This window comes from Parasteatoda tepidariorum, chromosome 5 (assembly GCF_043381705.1).
Source record: "Parasteatoda tepidariorum isolate YZ-2023 chromosome 5, CAS_Ptep_4.0, whole genome shotgun sequence".
Classification (NCBI taxonomy): Eukaryota; Metazoa; Arthropoda; class Arachnida; order Araneae; family Theridiidae; genus Parasteatoda; species Parasteatoda tepidariorum.
The window spans coordinates 84,083,340-84,096,568 of NC_092208.1; positions in this window are offsets into that span (position 1 = coordinate 84,083,340).

Consider the following 13,229-nt stretch of genomic DNA (forward strand, 5'->3'; position numbering starts at 1 on the left):
TATATATATATATATACACACACATTGCATTTAAAGTATTTAAGTCACTCAATACACGCGTTTTTGAATTTTTGCAGTGTCAGAAAATATCTTTCTGGTATTTGAAGTATTTAAACCACTTAATATATACGTTGTTGAATCTTTGCAATATCACAAAACATCTTCTCTTTTTTTGTATCTAAAATGTTGGGGAAAAAACTATACACACGTTGTTCAATCTTTGCAGAATCAGAAAATATCTATTTTGTATTTAAAAGTATTTAAACTACTCAATACACACGTTGTTGAATCTGTACAATGTTGTAAAACATCTTTTCTCTCATTTTTTAGCTTGTTTAAGCCGATTTAAAAGAAAAAAACTTTTTTGTATCCATACAGTATCGAAAAACATTTTCTTTTTTTTTTCTCGAAAGCGTTTTAAAGGATCAAAAATACACTTTTATTTTCTGCTACCACACCGTACACTTTCATGCCCCTTCGTCCTACCTAATTTGGAACTTAAATTGATTTTAATGCAATGTTCCATTTTTAATTTATCGTGTGTTACTGTGATTGACCGTAAATTGATGGTCGTTGACTTCACCGGTCAACGATGACAATAATGTCCGAAATGTATACTTGGTCTAGTATGCCCAGTATGCCCAACATCGCTTTTATAAGGTTCAGTGCCACTGCCATAGAGGCATTTAACTGGTACTCCGAACACTGATGTTTCTCCTAATCTATCATCAGCAGATAAAATTTCGAATAAATATAATAATATCAACGAATAAATTAATATCAAATCGGATAAAACTAATATTTCGGACATTCACCAAAGCGATTATGTGATTGCTGACATTCACCAGTGAAAGTCGACATTCTCTTGATTTCAGTTTGTGAATTCGTGATTTAGACTGTCGTGATTTAGACTAGTTGCCAATCGCATCTGCGTGATCTCCCATCGCATCTGCGTGAATGCAACTTCATAACACAGTTATGAAGTTATCATCAATGCTGTTATTCAACTATGGATCCATTCACCGAACTTTTCGAACGCACCTTGTAGTTCAAACATGTCCAGTGTTACAACTGAAAGTTCAACTAACTCCATGCTGGTCGTACAAAGAAAATTTTTAAATATAATCTATCTTTTATTTGTTTGAGACAAAATCACAATAAATATTGTTTTGTAATAAAATAGTTTTAAACAATAATATTTTTTTATTGAAATAAAGGAAATAATGGAAAAAAGAATCTCCTATAAAGGAAAGCATTTGACAGGACACACACCAAACATGGGAACGTTACTCTTAAAAAGTAACAATTAAAAATACAAGTACTTTAACACTAGAAAGACTGAAATACCTATATTGCCCATAAGCAGTCAAAGTGACTGAATTGTGAAAGAATAACTAATGTATAAAGAAATTTTTTCAAATTAATTTTTAACATTTTTGATATTATTTTCAGTTATATAACAAGTTAATAGTAGATATCAACAAAAAAAATAATTATAAAAGTCACAAAATTCTAAGAAATCGTGTCATTATATACATCATCGTTTTTCTAATTGAAATTAAAAAGCAGTGAAAATGACTTCCTTGGGCAATCTAGTGTTAGCGAGTAAAAAGTTCTCGTTTTGAAAGTAGCGAATGAAAGCACATTTCTAGCAAATTGAAAATTCAAAGTAATCTTAAATTAAGAAAAATTTATTAAAAATGCATTAAATTTTAAGCTAACGGTATAAAACTTTAAAATGCAGAAAAGTGTTACAATATTCTATAGAAATAGTGAAAGTAGAAAGAAATTAAACGGGAAAACAAAATTCAGTGTTTGCACGTTGTAAAGGAATTTTAAATTATGCTCATTGACTCAAGCTATTAAATCTTTGAAATTTATGTTATCACTATCAGAATTTTTAGTAACAAAATAATTTGCTGAACAAGTTCGAAGAATTCGAACAGAATGAAGTAACAAAAATTGTATTCATATACAGGTGAAATCTATTAATTCCATAAAATCCAGCAGGCAAGGGTTTCACGTTCCCTCTCACCAACCCCCCCTCTCCCTTTCGAGAAATTGCAGTCCTATGTTTGAAAAAAGAAATTAGCTATTAAAGAATATGTAATACATTAAATTTATAAATTGAAAAGAAACTAATTTCAAAAATTTCGAAAAAAACACTTTTTTGTAAAGGAATATTCTTTTAAAAAAAATTTAAAAAGAAAGTAACGATTTCATTCAACATTCTCGTAACAAATTTTTTCCCGAAAAAAGTTTGGAAAAAATAAATAAAAGTACTAAATTTAAAAAATTAGCAAAGTACTAGTAAAAAATATATCTCAAAACCTGTTTCATAAATGAATGTAATTAGTTTGTCTCAGTCACCACTTATTAATTCCTCACACCACACATATGAATATTAAAGTAAACTAAATTTCTTTCAGGTATTTTCAGAATAGAATTCCTGTTCATGCGCAAAACTGGTTCCCTTTTTAAATATTTTGAGCAGACTACTTATAAAAAACCATGTGGGGACTGTGGTATATTTCATTTTATAACCGTCGTTGAACAGCCAACCCTATTTTTTGGGCCTTGTAATTTTGAACCCAATCCAGAAGAACTCCTGGATCAAATATTAGGAGAAAATTTTTGATGAAACTAACCAGCATTTGAGTTACATGGAGAAGGAAAACCCCATTAACCTTCCATGGTCAGCTTGACGGCAAGGGGATTCTATTCCATGATCCGTCTACCATTGAATATACTTTACGTCAGCACTGTGGTTGGTGCCAGCCGGATGCGGAATTCGTATCGACTTGCCGTCGCTGGGATTCGAACCTGGTTCATCGGAAGGCGAACGCTCTATCTCTTGAGCCATCATCGATCCCTGTCTGATGTAGGACACGATAACTAAATCAACACACTGTAAAAGAAATTGGGTAGCTTAACACTAAAAATGGTGGCAACTACTTTCCATTGAAAGTTGTGTAGTGAAACATCGATAATTCTTTGGTGTTTGGTGCTGTGAGACACCTGAAATGCTCCTTTTCACTGCATTCGGTGTAAAGTAGTTGATTTCATTTTTAATGTTCAATGACATTAAAATTTTATAGTAATAACACATGAGATACATGTTAACGCATATGAGAAACGCATAAGAGTCAATGGAGTTATTTATACAGTACAATTTAAAAGTAAGAACAGTGTTTATGTGATGCATACACCAATTCTTAAAATAAAATTAGTTCGTATTAAGAGTTGATGTTACTAATGCCACTTGCCAATATCAACAAGTTTGCTATAGGAATCCAAGCGAGTTTTTTAAGGCAGAAGGTGCGTTTTTTGTTTGTCAGTGACACCATCTATGGCCAAAAATATGACTTCAGTCTCACACGCGTCACAACCCGTTGTACAGAGACTCCATTTATCCATCCATAGATCGTAATTTTGACGTGAACCAGAGAAAATTCAACCTCCAATTCAGCACCTTCAGATGTATTGATTTGTTATGGATACCTAGAAGATTTTGTAACCTACCAACCAGGCAATCATGACCCTGAAATTAGTTCGTATATCAAACATTTGTATGTGAGAATATTAAGACTAATTCGAGTTAGACTTAAGAAAACAGAAACGGAAAATTACTTAATACAATTAACCGATGCATAAAATTAAAATATAATTATATTTGTTTCACAACCAAAATCGGACGTGAATGGGCATGAGTTTTGAGTAACCTTTCCCTATTATTGGTTTTTAAATTTAATATTTATGAGCCCTCGATTTGATCTCCACTTGAAATAAAGAGCACCTTCACACATAAGAGTTCAAATTTAAACTGACAGAACTATTACACCATACTTTTTGCAGTGTAGTAATTCATTCAACTATTAAGATTGATACATTTCATAAGCAAACGGAACTTCTTTCAGTGTAATAATAACAAATGAAGCAAAAATAAGATGATTTAAATAGTGTCCGTCACAAAAAAATTTATTAAAATTGAAGAAAATTGTAAACATCAGTTTGAATATCCCTATATTATTACTTTTTCTAAGAAACCTGACCAAACGGTGCTATTAATTAAGTCTGATGGTAAAATAGGAAATGCTGCTGGGTTAGCCCGAAATCGTGTATAATCATCATATCGAAATAATACCTTATAGAAGCCAACACTTTACAAAATGTAATAATAAACATTGGATTAATAGCTTCAGTATAAGAGTTCCATAAAATTGCAAAATGATCATTATGAGAATAGGTAATATATAGCGAGGAAAACTCAAACCCTTGAGTATTTACAAAAACTTTCTTCTTAATATACATAGAATTCATCTTAATAACACTAGTATTTATTTTCAGACTCTATATATTCTTTACTCTCTCTATATATTCACAATTCTCTCTATATATTCTCTATTCTCTTTCTATATTCTCTATAGTCTCATTAAATATTTAACCTTTCCAGGCATGCAGCGAATTAAAGGTAAAGCAATTCGGCGACAGCCCTTTTTTGGACCAGAGTATCATAAAGGTTAAGACTCCACAATTTCGTGACCAACGACATGTTAGTGACAATACAGTCAACATTGTGCGCAGTGCCGTTCCTGGCGGGTATGCAGCGAATGCCCCGCACGCAGGCGCCCAATTTAAGAGGCGCCAAATTCAACTATTCGAAAAAAATCAAATTATGGCAAATTATTAAAAATCAAATTATTAAAAATCAAATTATAGCAAAGCTGTAATTCAATTCACTCACTTGAGTGAATTGAGTTATATTAAATTTTTTGTTAATTTCCGAATGGACGTGTTTTATTTATGACCTATATTGTACGTTAATAGTCTATTTTATTTGATGTCGAAAATAAATTTGTTGTCATATTTTTTTGTTGTTTTATTTTATTACATAATCAAACACTTTCACTAAAGTGACTTTAGTCTATAAGGAAACTATTCAGTTTAAGCCTCAAACTAAAAATGATTATGAAAATTGGCCTTATCATCAAAATTTAAGCATAGTATATAGGGGCGCACAAAATTATTCTTGCACGCAGGCGTTCGCCCCTCCAGGAACGGCACTGATTGTGCGCAAGAGCCGCGATGGCTCAGGGGATAGAGCGTTCGCCATCCAGTGAGGTGCACCAGGGTTCGAGCCCGGCGATAGCTGGTAGATTCGAATGCCGCATCCGGCTCGCACTTACCACAGTGATGACGTGAAATATCCTTAGTGCTAGGCAGATCAAGGTTTGGAGTCCCCTTGACACCAGGCTAACAGTGAGAGGTTCTCGTGGTCTTCATCTCCATGTAGCGCATACGCGGGTTAGTTCCATCAAAAAGTCCTCCACGAAGGAAAATTTCGCCCGATATTTGATCCAGGAGTTCCCTTGTATTCTGAATTGGATTGAAAATTACAAGGCCATGGAGTTGAACATTAGTAGTCATAAACCCAAAAATATTGGGTCGGCTATTCAACGACGGTTATAAAACATTGTGCACAAGCCGCTTATACTTATCAGCTAAGCTGGTACACATCTATCTGAAACTGAATGAGTTACAAGCCTCCAGCTGAGGCTCGAACCCCAGTCCTTCAAAATGACTGCTCGAAACCATTAAGTCATCACTATTCTATTCTGAAACTTAAAAAACAAGAAAAAATTTGCTTCTGCTGAGATGTTTGATAATTAAATAGCTAAAGGAAATATTATGATAATACACATTATTTAGGAGATCTCTTTGGTGAAAAGCATGACTGTGTGACCCTGTATGTCGTGAAGCATTTCGGTGTGGAGACAAAAATGTGTAAATTACCATTATGAAAACAATAATGTTGAATAGCTCAAAGCATGAATGCCTCAATAGGAAAAAAGTTCCAGAGTCAATTCAATTTGTTTCTGTTTCACTGTAAAAACAAAAATAGCGAACATAATACAATTCAAATAAAAAATAAGTACGTTAACCAGCATATTTTTTTACTCAGATTTCGTTTTGTCATTTCTTCTAGAACAAAAGCACTGACATAAACTTCAAGACCTTGTAATTATACTCCTGGTATAACTTTTTCTGAGTCTATCGTCTTATACTTCCTGGAACATATAATTAATGAAGAACAATGAGATAAGCTCATAGTACTTCATTATTTTTTTCTTATTTAACAAAGATCTTAGCAATAGCTATTATCCTATCCGCCCATCTCATGAGGTTTTATTGATTCCTAATCAACAACTATCTATCCATGTCAGGACAGTATTGATTAACGCTAAGCCTGACCACGATTCTCTTCTATACTTTCCGATTCTATTAAAAATTTATTTTGTCCTTTTATTTGTAAATGCGCTATTTATTTTTTGTTTTCTTTACAAAAAGAGAGGAATATAATGCCGTGTATGCTATATTAACAAAAAAAAAAGCTTGGTGATTGTAGGATCATGGGATTTACTAACTTGAAGAGGGATTTGAGAGCTTTAAAACATGTATTTTTTTGTATATGGTCCAACGCAACGGTATAAGTACAACCCCCCCCCCCAAAAAAAAAACAACACGGGAGAAAAAAAATTTTATATGCGAAATCAACAACGGTTTGAACATGGTGAATCAGTCAGAACCCAATTTAATATTTACAACAAATGTTCTAAACTGTGACCCCTAGCATCGTCACGTGATTTCCGCATGATGGTGGGTCAAGTTATCATGATCAGGTGGTCCAGAATAACTTTAGGTCAAATTTTGCAGGGTGATGGTTTTAGATGTCGGGAACTAGTCCGATGGCCACCACGTTCACCAGATTTATCCAGAGTGTATTTCCTTACATGGGGTCGTCTGAAAGTCATTATTTACGAGATTTCCGTTGACATGCTGGAAGACCTCGTTGCACTGACCCATGCGGCTGCAAGTATACGCGAAATGACTGCCACTTTTCAACGTGCTCACTAATCTCTTCTGAGACGTTATTAAGCATTTATTATTGCTGGTGCACAACAGTTTGCAAGCAGAGAAAAATCTAAAAATGGTAAAATAATTTTCTTTCTAACTTGTTTTCTCAAAGAGCAAAATGTCCTTGATTACCAAGACTTATTGACAGTCGTTTTTCACCTCAGAGAACAGTCTTGTATATGCATTATAATTTTCAATATGCCTTGATAGCCTTGATTTCTTTATTTCTCCAAAAAACTATATGTGAAATAGTTTTGCTATTGATGTCATATCTTTTTGTCATATCTTTCATATCTTTGTCATATCTTTTTTATCATCAACCCTGCTGTGTCGGTAGCTGCAGTAACTTGCTTGGTAACACTTGGCAGTTGGTAACACTTTGCCACAGTAACACCTTACAGTTGGTAACACTTCACTGTTCATAATACTTTGCTGCAGAGCTTAGTGCAAAGTGCTTCTTTGGGGGAACTTTATTGCTACAAAGAAGCACTTTGCTTTGGGTTTTAAAATAAACACATTTCTCCTCCCGTGTCTTTTATTCTTTTTTCATTCATGCATTAATAGTCCCACAAAATTAGGCTTGACCACATGTCAGAGTTTCGCCCATGTTCGTAGAATCATCCAGTACAATGCAGAATTTAACCACTTCCAATAACACTGTGCAACTATTCATTTTGTGGCATAGCTAAGTTAACTGTTAGCCGACCATAAAGTCAAAACATAACTTTTATTCCTTATAAACATATCGTTTTATTCCTTTGTTAAGCGCAAGGAACTGAAATAAAAAATAGAATACAGGTTTTCATTCTTTCAGTTTCCCATGATTCAAATATTTAAAACAATTTTCAAACCACTAGAAATTTAGAGCTGCCTGTTCTCTTTCTCAATCTCTCTTAACCATTCTCCTTCGGCGTAGCTTTATATTATGGCAATAGCTATGGGGTCTCCCTGAACACACGGTCTCGCCAATCTGCCAAACGCTCTGTAAACTGTAACCTGCTCTTTGAATTTCAAATTTTTAGTCAGTAAATTAGCCAAATATCAAAAGTATTCGCCAATTTTCAAAAATCTTCACCAAATGTAATAATTCTTTATGATTAATTTTTTTCCAATTGAATTATTTAACAGGATTTAATCTGTGTTTTGCAGTAGTTGGTTTCGGATTCATATTATTTGAACCTAATTCTAATTGGTTATGCGGCGCATCTACCAAAAACTACTGCAATCGAATGAAAAATACTGTTTCTTTCTTTTTTTTCTTTTTTTTTTATTAGAATGGTTCATTTTGACGTAATTTTGAGGATTGAGTTAAATATAAATTTTTCTTTCCAATGGAAAAATTCTTACCCCAAAACTTTCTCCAAAGCACTATTATACTTATCAAATTTACAATTTTGTCACATTTGGCGAGGAGGTAAATGCTTAGCTCTACTGAAGGTAACTTATTTTACCCTGGATGAATCTTTTTGATGTCCTTGACTAATTTGCGCCGTTATTAACTTGACAAAGACTTACAATACGTCTTTGTAATAAGGCACACAAACCTACTTATGTATGTGTAGCAATGAATTAAATAAATTAAGCAATCGCTATTCTTCAAGGGTGTCTTTCCCTTACGTTAAGAAAAACAAAATGGGCTTAACTCCCTCCTTTTCACTTCCATTAAAATAACGGGGTAAAAATTCGCTCTCTATTTCACCTGACCGTGATATTTCCAGGATGGAGTAACACGCCTAAAAGATTAAAGCAATCGATTGCTCTAACCTACTTATTTTTCATGCTAGAATAACCTTTATTTCTCATTCTATACACCAGATGGCAGTACCAGACAATTTTTAATGAGATTAGAGATAGTTTATTTTAAATTAAATGTCAGCACTCATTAAACATATGAGCGACAAAATTTACACCAAAACAAAAATTCAACGCAAAATTCAACGCAACCACAGGTACATACACTTAATTTTACATAATTTTCTTGAATAAAAAATATTCACGTTCATGACCGTTTATTTCAAAGTTATGCTACCAGTAAGGAGTCAAATAGAAAGCAGGGCTATAATTTTAAACTACTAATAATAAAATGAAAGTCTCAAACTTTTTTTAAAGAAAAACAGCAAAAAAATTGCCAATTTATTTTAGATTTTTCCACTTGCATGCAAATCATAAAAATTACTAAATAATTCTCATTTAAAAAATTGTAAGGCTTAAACAATACAGTGAAGTATTTTTTCATGTATGAAATAAAAAATTTGATTATAAATACTTTTTAATTTCATAAAAGATGGCTTTCCACAATTTTCATAAAGAAGATGCANAATTAGCCAAATATCAAAAGTATTCGCAGATTTTCAAAAATCTTCACCAAATGTAAATCTTAATAATTCTTTATGATTATTTTTTTTTTCAATAGAATTATTTAACAGGATTTTATCTGTGTTTTACAGTAGTTTGTTTCGGGTTCATATTATTTGAACCTAATTCTAAATTGTTATGCGGCGCATCTACCGAAAACTACTGTAATCGAAAGAAAAATACTGTTTTTTTTTTTTTTAATTTGTTTTTTTGCTTTTTAGAATGGTTCGTTTTGACGTAATTTTGAGGATTGAGTTAAATATATATTTTTCTTTCCAATGGAAAAAATCTTTCGCCAAAACTTTCTCCAAAGCACTATTTTATTTACCAAATTTACGATTTTGTCGCATTTGGCGTGGTGGTGAATGCTTAGCCCAACTGAAGGTAACTCATTCTACCCTGGATGAATCTTTTTGATGTCCTTAACTAATTTGCGCAGTCATTAACTTGACAAAGACTTACAATACGTCTTTGTAATGAGGCACACAAACCTACTTATGTATGTGTAGCAATGAATGAAATAAATTTAGCAATCGCTATTCTTCATGGGTGTCTTTCCCATACGTTAAGACAAACAATAAAAAAATAATATTTTTAAAAACCACGTTTTTGTAGTGGAGAATAATAATTAAAAAAAAATTTGAAAAACGAAAAACGTGGGGCGCATGAAATACATAACAGTAGTACTAAATTAGTGTGTGTATGTGTGCTCTTGAGAATATGTGTATGGTATATCTGTAATTGTAATTTTATCTGAATGTGGATGTGGAATATGTTTGTGTATATGCATATGTATGTGGATGTATATGCGACTGTGCATGTGTATATGATAAGAAAATGTGTATATGTATGTGTATATGTACTGTTATGTATTTCATCCGCCCCACGTTTTTCGTTTTTCAATTTTTTTTAATTATTACTCTCCACTACAAAAACGTGGTTTTTAAAAATATTACTTTTTATTTTGAATTTTTTTATTTTAAATTATAATTTTTTTAATTTTCATTTTATATTTTTTAAAAGTTATTACTTTTCAATTATTATTCTTCACTACAAAAAATGTGGTTTTTAAAAAAATATATTTTTATTTAGATTATTCTTCTTAGTCAAGAGTAGTCAAGACTACTACAAGTAATAGAACTTTCATTTTAAATTAGGGATACAAAAATCTTTATCGAAAAACAATACCTTTACGACTTTCATTAGTTTTATACTGATGACAACCAAAACAATCTGGAAATGAATGAGGAAAAACTGGATCCTACCACGTGATTTTTCAGCCAATAAAAATACTCCGACAATGAAAATCTTTTCACCTGACAGGTAATACTAATTTGAAATAATGGAATCGACAACAAAAGACAATCTCGAAAAAAATTTAATTTTGAAATTTGAATTTTATTTTACTTTGTATGTCTTTTTTCTCTTCATTTTCATGCATTGTCATCCAATTCTGAACTATGTGCCAAATTTGAAGTTTGTAGATAGTCGGGAAGTTAGTTTAAAATCGATTACAAAATTCCACCCGGACAGACATACACGAAGGCAAGTTTATATAAACATGGTAATAAAATAGGTTTAACTCCCTCCTTTTCGCTTCCATCAAAATAACGGGGTAAAAATTCGCTCTCTGTTTGACGTGACCGTGATATTTCCGGGATGGAGTAACACGCTTAAAAGGTTAAAGCAATCGATTCATCTAATCTATTTATTTTTCCTGCTAGAACAACCTTTTTTCTCATTCTATACACCAGATGGCAATACCAGACAATTTTTAATGTGATTAGGGATAGTTTATTTTAAATTAAATGTCAGCCCTCATCAAACATATGAGCTACAAAATTTGCACCAAAACAAAAATTCAGCTCATACATGGTACATACACTTAATTTTATATAATTTTCTTGAATAAAAAATATTCACGTTCATGACCGTTTACTTCAAAGTTATGCTACCAGTAAGGAGTCAAATAGAAAGCAAGGCTATAATNATGAGGAAATGATTATTGGCGTAACCCAACTCGTAGATGAATGGCTGTATTTCTTCTTCTGTCAGCTTATCACTGGATTTTGAATCCCATTTATTGCCCACTTGGAGAGAAAAAGAATGATTATTTACAAACAATTACAAATTAACTGATACAGAATACAATAAATAAAAATGGTCGCGTAATGGAATGCTTCACTTTTCAAACTATAAACTTTTTTTATTTATTTAATACCAGATCTATATAAACCATCGCTATCGTTTTAGAAAGAGCTTGGGATGCCACCGGAGACTATTTTTGTAAAAAGTAGTAGAGACTCAATTTACTTTTATTTATTTGTTATCTTTTAAAATATTCAATTGTATGTACCACTATGACTTACATTTCATAGTATTCATATACAAAAATTTTTTGCAATTACTTTCAGTAGTATAAATTAACACTAAAATGATTATATTTTAATACTTACTGACGATAGATTAGAAGAAACATCAGTGTAGGGTATAGAGGGCAAATGTATACCGGGCAGTGGCACTTAACTCGATCTAGTATATATTTCGGACATTTACCAAAGGTCTAGTTAAGTTCCACTGTCCGGTATACATTTGCCCGGTATATCCTACACTGATGTTTTTTTTAAGGTCAAGTGTCATTGCCCGGTTTATATTTGCCCGATACTCCAAACACTGATGTTTCTTCTAATCTATCGTCAGTAAGTATTAAAATATCGAATAAATGTTATTATATCCACGAATAAATTAGTATCAAATCGGATGTAATAAATATTTCGGACATTCACCAGAGCGACTACGTGATTGTCAACATTCACCGGTGAAAGTCAACTACCTCCGATTTCGGTCATTCACAGTAACATGTTTACATAATAACCTCATCAGTATGTTTTTTTCATACTTTGCCTAAATAGCATTGGTCGTTTTCTAGAATGCCTAGGTATTTTATACAATGCCTAGGGAAAGTATGTAATAATTCTCACTTTTCCTACTTATCCTAAAAACATCCGGCATTATATACAATGCCTAGGCATTCTGTACAATGTCGGCGTTTCATATTTTGCCGGGAACATATAAATTATGATAAAGAAAAATTCAAATTAATATAGAAAAGAATCTTGTTTAAATTTTCATCTCTAAGATCCTGTATTTTCTTTGTAAAATAATGTTTTGTAAATGCCTAATATAGTTTTTTATGGCCAATTTATCGACACCAGAAACTTGTCACCAGCATCTGCTCATTTTTCTGCATTTTCTTTTTAAAAAAAAGACCTGTTTTAAATATTTACAAGTAACACCTGGTTTTTTTTCGAGGGAAACCCCTTAACTAAGTTCGAAATGTAAATCATCCGTTTTCGTAATGTATACCGTATAAGTGAATTTTTTTGTTTTAAATAAAAAATGAATTTTGCGATAGCAGCATTGTCAAAACAGTAAATGATGGTAGTCAAATTTCGATCAATAATACAAAAAGCTTCTTTTAAAAGTTGGTGCAAAAATGTATGTTTTTTCGTCTTACTTCTTGTATACTATTACATGTTTGTGCAAATTTAATTTAGATAAAACTAAATATTTATTTATTTTTATTCAGTTTTAAAATTTAAATGTCATGTTAATTTCTTAGATAAAAATTGTCAAAATTTTGACTTAGTACATTAACTAAACCATACATATATATTTTTTTAATTACTGATTTTAACCATAACATAAAAACTATCGATAATTTATTAAGTATTAGATATGTTTGCCTGAAGAAAAATCCACGAGTATCTCAGGGTTTTTTTATGTTCTTTTTTTTTTTTTTTTCTTAGGTAAAATTTTTGTTAGACAAAATAAAGTTACATAAGTGTTCTCTCCATCAAATTTCAGCGAAAAAAGAAGTGGTAGAAAATTAATGGAAGTAAAGCATATAATTTGGTCGTATTTAAATTATTTTCTTTTTATTGCGATAATTAAAAGTC